Source organism: Ctenocephalides felis, unplaced genomic scaffold (assembly GCF_003426905.1).
Source record: "Ctenocephalides felis isolate EL2017-DRISC unplaced genomic scaffold, ASM342690v1 CF-g0.4_SCAFFOLD_00366, whole genome shotgun sequence".
Taxonomy (NCBI): domain Eukaryota; kingdom Metazoa; phylum Arthropoda; class Insecta; order Siphonaptera; family Pulicidae; genus Ctenocephalides; species Ctenocephalides felis.
Genome location: NW_020536520.1, coordinates 4,712 through 10,670, shown reverse-complemented (window position 1 = coordinate 10,670; position 5,959 = coordinate 4,712). Strand labels below are relative to the sequence as shown.

The window sequence follows — 5,959 nt, the reverse complement described above, 5'->3', positions numbered from 1 at the left end:
GTGCTTAAGGCAAATTGCTAGAACTTTCCGTACCAAAAAGTATTTTTTTAAAAAAGATTAAATTTTCTTTTAGAACTCTGAAAAAAAAATATTTTTGAGATTCTTGAAACCTTTTTGAAAAAATTGATTTTTTTATACTTTGAAATATTTTGGAAACTTTGAATTTTTTTTTCAAAGCAATCGCGATACGTTAGCTGCGTAGAAACGAAATATCAAAGCGCGTAGGCGCCACGCTGGTGTATAACAGGTAAACATTGGTACGGAACCCATAGAAATGTAAACAAAATTTGATCGTATTATTAAAATATCTATAAAACATGTGATAAATTTATGTGTATATGTCTAATGATCATTTTTGTCCGCCAAATGCCATTTTTTTCACTTTCTCCGAAACCATTAGACTTGCCTTCCAAAAAATCTATTACGATTTTTAGCCCATTTTGCATCATATCTTCGAAACGGCTCGGCCTGTCTTCGCCAGAAACTAGTCAGCAAGTCTCCTTTTCAATACGAATCGAATGTTTTCCCGAAATCGTTGACGATCGCACACACACACATACATCCATTTTTTCTAAGGTATGACAAAATGACCTTGAAACGTAAAGATATGCAAATATTTTTATTTTCGATTTTTTTACGATTACTATAACTTACCCTACGGGAAGTTAAAAATTCTTTGATCATTATATATGTCATTATTTTTTTAATTGATAAATCGTTATTTATTAATTACAACACAACTTAAAAAATATATAATTATTTTCTCTTAAAAGCATTCAAACAATTATGTTGCAGAAGATAAACACAGGCAAAGTTACAATATTGTTATGAAGCACATACAAGATTTAATAACGGTTCAATCAGAAAAATCTCTCAGTAGAAAATAAAACAAGCACTTCAAAGCTTTTTGCATATCCTTTATATATACAGAACTCTACACCAAGTCAATGGGGGATAATATCATTGATCCTAACTATAATAAAAAATTTTTAAAAAAATGCATTCTATGTAGTTAGAAAATTATAAGCTTTCAAATGCAGCCTGGAGCTCTGGTAAGACTGTGACCATTTTTTGAATATTCTGGCAGATTTTTATTAATTTTGTTGATTGAAACTTTGAATCCGTAATCTAAATAACATTTCTCGAACCACAGTCGAGAATAATGACATAATTGCTCCAAGTTTTCTAGAATTAAAATTAATTGTTGAACTATGAATTTAAAATTTTCAAAATTAGTCAGCATTAAAAGGCTTTTCAAGAAAAATGTAATAAAGTGTGCTGGCAAGTTCTGTCAAAAGTTCTCGTATTCAATCTAATTTGTAACATGGTGAAATATTTGATAGTTTCATAATAAAAAAAATCAAGTTCAAAAATAATAAAAGACATCATGTATACATTTGGACAGCAATAGATATTGAGAATTTATTTACTGAAAAGTTGTAAACTTTTATTATTAACATGAGAATTCTGGCGAGGTAGATGATTGTGATTTCACATATTTTCAATTTTCCTATAACAATAAGTTTTTACCGTATCGCACGTTGTCTAGTGGTTAGTATACCTTGCACTCACCCAGGAGGCCGGGGTTCGATTCCCCGCATGGGAATATTTTTTTATTTATTCACTAAAATTAAACAATTAATTCTAATTAATTGAATTTTCTACTAGGAACAATGAGCTTTTCTTATATCCCATGTTGTCTAGTGGTTAGGATACCTGGCTCTCACCCAGGAGGCCGGAATTCGATTCCCCGCATGGGAATATTTTTTTATTTATTCACTAAAATTAAACAATTAATTCTAATTAATTGAATTTTCTACTAGGAACAATGAGCTTTTCTTATATCCCATGTTGTCTAGTGGTTAGGATACCTGGCTCTCACCCAGGAGGCCAAGGTTCGATTCCCCGCATGGGAATATTTTTTTATTTATTCACTAAAATTAAACAATTAATTCTAATTAATTGAATTTTCTACTAGGAACAATGAGCTTTTCTTATATCCCATGTTGTCTAGTGGTTAGGATACCTGGCTCTCACCCAGGAGGCCGGAATTCGATTCCCCGCATGGGAATATTTTTTTATTTATTCACTAAAATTAAACAATTAATTCTAATTAATTGAATTTTCTACTAGGAACAATGAGCTTTTCTTATATCCCATGTTGTCTAGTGGTTAGGATACCTGGCTCTCACCCAGGAGGCCAAGGTTCGATTCCCCGCATGGGAATATTTTTTTATTTATTCACTAAAATTAAACAATTAATTCTAATTAATTGAATCTTCTACTAGGAACAATGAGTTTTTCTTATATCCCATGTTGTCTAGTGGTTAGGATACCTGGCTCTCACCCAGGAGGCCGGGGTTCGATTCCCCGCATGGGAATATTTTTTTATTTATTCACTAAAATTACACAATTAATTCTAATTAATTAAATTTTCTACTAGGAACAATGAGTTTCTCTTATATCCCATGTTGTCTAGTGGTTAGGATACCTGGCTCTCACCCAGGTGACCGGGGTTCGATTCCCCGCATGGAAATATTTTTTATTTATTCACTAAAATTAAACAATTAATTTTAATTAATTGAATTTTCTACTAGGAACAATGAGTTTTTCTTATATTCTTTTTCTTGATTCTAATTAATTGAATTTTCTACTAGGAACAATGAGTTTTTCTTATATTCTTTTTCTTAATTCTAATTAATTGAATTTTCTACTAGGAACAATGAGTTTTTCTTATATCCCATGTTGTCTAGTGGTTAGGATACCTGGCTCTCACCCAGGAGGCCGGGGTTCGATTCCCCGCATGGGAATATTTTTTTATTTATTCACTAAAATTATACAATTAATTCTAATTAATTGAATTTTCTACTAGGAACAATGAGTTTGTCTTATATCCCATGTTGTCTAGTGGTTAGGATACCTGGCTCTCACCCAGGAGGCCGGGGTTCGATTCCCCGCATGGGAATAATTTTTTTTTTTCTACTTTCCAAATATTGATGCACTAAAATTAAACATTTATCAAAATTTTATGGATACCTGCAAAAATTTTCCAAATTTGGTAAACATATTTCAATCAAACATATTTAGAGTTTACTGTACTTTCGAGATTCTATCGTTTCGAAATAATTTTTTTAAGTAAAAGGTTAAATTAAATTTTAACGGTTAATAGTTATCTTTATTTATACAAAACAGTTGAGTTCTATTCTGTATTACATATCAGATTACAAAATCTCTCAGAAATTTTCATGTGACATATATAAGTATAAAACATATTCATGACTAAAGTTCCATATGAAACAACAGTTTTCTATCTTAATAAAATATGCAATTTTCCATACTTAATTAGCAATCGAAACTATGAATTCTTAAGCTGTTTTGACGTACACATCTTAATCTAGTGCTTCTAAAAGACAACCCAGTAGTTGACCATTGACTTTCTGATGATATTATATTGGATATATTTAAAATGGTGATGTGAGTACAGATTGCAGCAATGACTGGAAAGGATTTTTTACTTGGTATCATATTATATTTGAGATACTCAATCAGAAGTGAAAATCCATAGCACGCTGCTTAATATCAAGCTGGCCAAAATCAATAACGAACCAGGAACATGTGGTTGCTGGACTGCATTTTTACCACAGAATCATAGGCGGTTTCTCACATTGATTCATAGTAAATGTGGTTATATTGCTTAGGATTTTCAACAGTGGTTTTCAATTCAAAGAAAATATTCAATTGCACAAAATATCAACGGATTAGGCAAATACTATTTTGTTTGCTTATATATATATATACAGCTAATAGCTACTGAAAATTTGATTGCATTGTATTAAAAATAAAATATCTTAAAATTTAAATTTGAAGACCAACAAACACTTATTACTTTAATTAATTTAGACAACAGAAAATGTTGTTTCACTTTAAGGTCTAGCTCACAGCAAAGTTTGAAAAATATCTTCACTCTTCTAACTTAGTCTCTAAAAGGAATGATAACTCTACAAATAATTTTATGCATTTTCTATTATATTACATCGTACATATTGACTTTTGCTTTTATCTTTAAACAGCTCGTTCTAGATTTCATCTATCAATTAAAATCACCATGATTTCTACCTATACTATATTTTGGATATTGTAAAGAATATGTACTATCTTTAGTTGGGTGACGCACAAGGGACATACGCAAACAATATTTTTCAATTTTATTTCAAATACTAGTTCAATTGATTCAAAACAGAAATGTTATTCTGAAACACGATATATGCGAAAATACATTTCATGACGAGAACTTGTAACCAATCAATTCTAAATCAGATACTTTTATGCGTAGCAACCATTTGTTCAATGTATCATTATCTACGAAAATATATTTCATTTATATTTTATTTTATCATTGCATCTACTGATTTTTGTATAGAAAAATATATGAACATAAAATAAATATGAAACAACGCCAATTTTAAAACAAATTTTAGTAAGCATTTATAATCGCCTTATATTTCCGTTAATATACTTTTCAAATATGCATAGTTATATAGGTAAAATTCTCAGAATAACAAATTCATACATTTCAACACCTTGATATGTAGCTAATTCAAATTGAAATTTAGGCTTGTTTTAGACATTTTAAGTAGGCACTATTTAGAAATTGCTAGTTTTTCTGTTATATGCAATAAACGCCAAAAATACACTCGTTAATTATATTAAAAAAATCTGTGAATAGTTTACTAGAATCTGAACTATATATGTTATCAGATACAATAATAAATATTGAAAGAACTATTGAAAGAAATGTCTTTCTAAAATACCATAAACTTTGCATCGTCTCTTTAAAGTTTCGTTTTAGAATGATGTAATGTTATCTACAAAATATGAATTTTAAGTAACTTTCGTAAAAACTATTTAAACAAGTTACACGTATTGTCTTACATAAAAATTAAGATATATTTTAGAACTTATTGACAAATTGAAATGTAATAATAGTAAATCCCATATATCACTAATCACTAATTTTTTGCACGCTCGTCTTCTACTGTTTGATAAAATTCTTAATCGAACAAAGATATTAATTCACTACTGTGTTTTTGTACCTATCTCTTTTTTCATACAAAATCATATTTTTTAATTTTCAACAGGTCAAAAATGATTCGGTCCACATTTTCACTTCTATATCCGCAATCGTATTTGACACAATTTCAAATACACAATTTTGCCATGGATTGAGACCTTATTGTTAGATATTTTGATTTGTTGTCTGAAAATTCATAACTTACATTTAAAAAAATGATTGAATGAGAAACTCAAAAGTAGAGTAAATTATTTTCAAAATGAATTAAAATTAAAATAAGGGAACTAAGTTTTGAACATTTTTGCAGGTATCGATAACGTTTTGAGAACGGTTTAGTTTTAGCTAAACTTCTATTTAATTGTTAAATTTTAGTGAATAAATAAAAAATCAATTAATTAGAATTAACTGTTTATTAATTTTCGTGCCTAAATATTTGAAAAGTAGGATAAAAAATGTAGGCCCACGCGAGGAATCGAACCCCGGCCTCCTGGTTGAGAACCAGGCATCCTAACCACTAGACAACATGGGATATGACCGAAATTCATTGTATTGCAATACCGTGGATAGAATTTCAATTAATTAGAATTTGCTGATTTTTAAACTATTTGGAGAATAAAATTGATAAATAAATTTTGATTTTATCAAACATTTTATTTATGTGGATAATTTTAATTTTTTATATATGTACTCAAAAGTTTATTTTTTGATATTGTTAATAAACCATGATTGCATTAGAAAAATTACAGTGAGTATTATAAACCAAATAACGTACTACATACGTTCAGTTTTATTTCATAATTATACAAGAAATAACTATAATTATTTTTTCAACTTTCTAAAGTACTAACTAAAGCAAAATGCCTTTTTTTCGAACAACATATTTAATAT

General features: G+C 28.9%; 9 non-coding genes across 9 annotated transcripts; 8 read left to right on the top strand and 1 right to left on the bottom strand.

Moving 5' to 3' along the window:
- Positions 1-1,689: 1,689 nt before the first annotated feature.
- On the top strand, positions 1,690-1,761 carry Trnae-cuc. The gene has a single exon. It is a non-coding gene; the product is annotated as a tRNA-Glu (tRNA).
- Positions 1,762-1,844: 83 nt separating this feature from the next.
- Positions 1,845-1,916, top strand: Trnae-cuc. Its single transcript has one exon. It is a non-coding gene; the product is annotated as a tRNA-Glu (tRNA).
- An 83-nt stretch (positions 1,917-1,999) lies between these two features.
- Positions 2,000-2,071, top strand: Trnae-cuc. The gene has a single exon. It is a non-coding gene; the product is annotated as a tRNA-Glu (tRNA).
- Positions 2,072-2,154: 83 nt separating this feature from the next.
- Positions 2,155-2,226, top strand: Trnae-cuc. The gene has a single exon. It is a non-coding gene; the product is annotated as a tRNA-Glu (tRNA).
- Positions 2,227-2,309: 83 nt separating this feature from the next.
- Positions 2,310-2,381, top strand: Trnae-cuc. The gene has a single exon. It is a non-coding gene; the product is annotated as a tRNA-Glu (tRNA).
- Positions 2,382-2,464: 83 nt separating this feature from the next.
- On the top strand, positions 2,465-2,536 carry Trnae-cuc. Its single transcript has one exon. It is a non-coding gene; the product is annotated as a tRNA-Glu (tRNA).
- A 202-nt stretch (positions 2,537-2,738) lies between these two features.
- Positions 2,739-2,810, top strand: Trnae-cuc. The gene has a single exon. It is a non-coding gene; the product is annotated as a tRNA-Glu (tRNA).
- Positions 2,811-2,893: 83 nt separating this feature from the next.
- Trnae-cuc lies at positions 2,894-2,965 on the top strand. Its single transcript has one exon. It is a non-coding gene; the product is annotated as a tRNA-Glu (tRNA).
- A 2,563-nt stretch (positions 2,966-5,528) lies between these two features.
- Positions 5,529-5,600, bottom strand: Trnae-cuc. Its single transcript has one exon. It is a non-coding gene; the product is annotated as a tRNA-Glu (tRNA).
- Between the last annotated feature and the right edge of the window lie 359 nt (positions 5,601-5,959).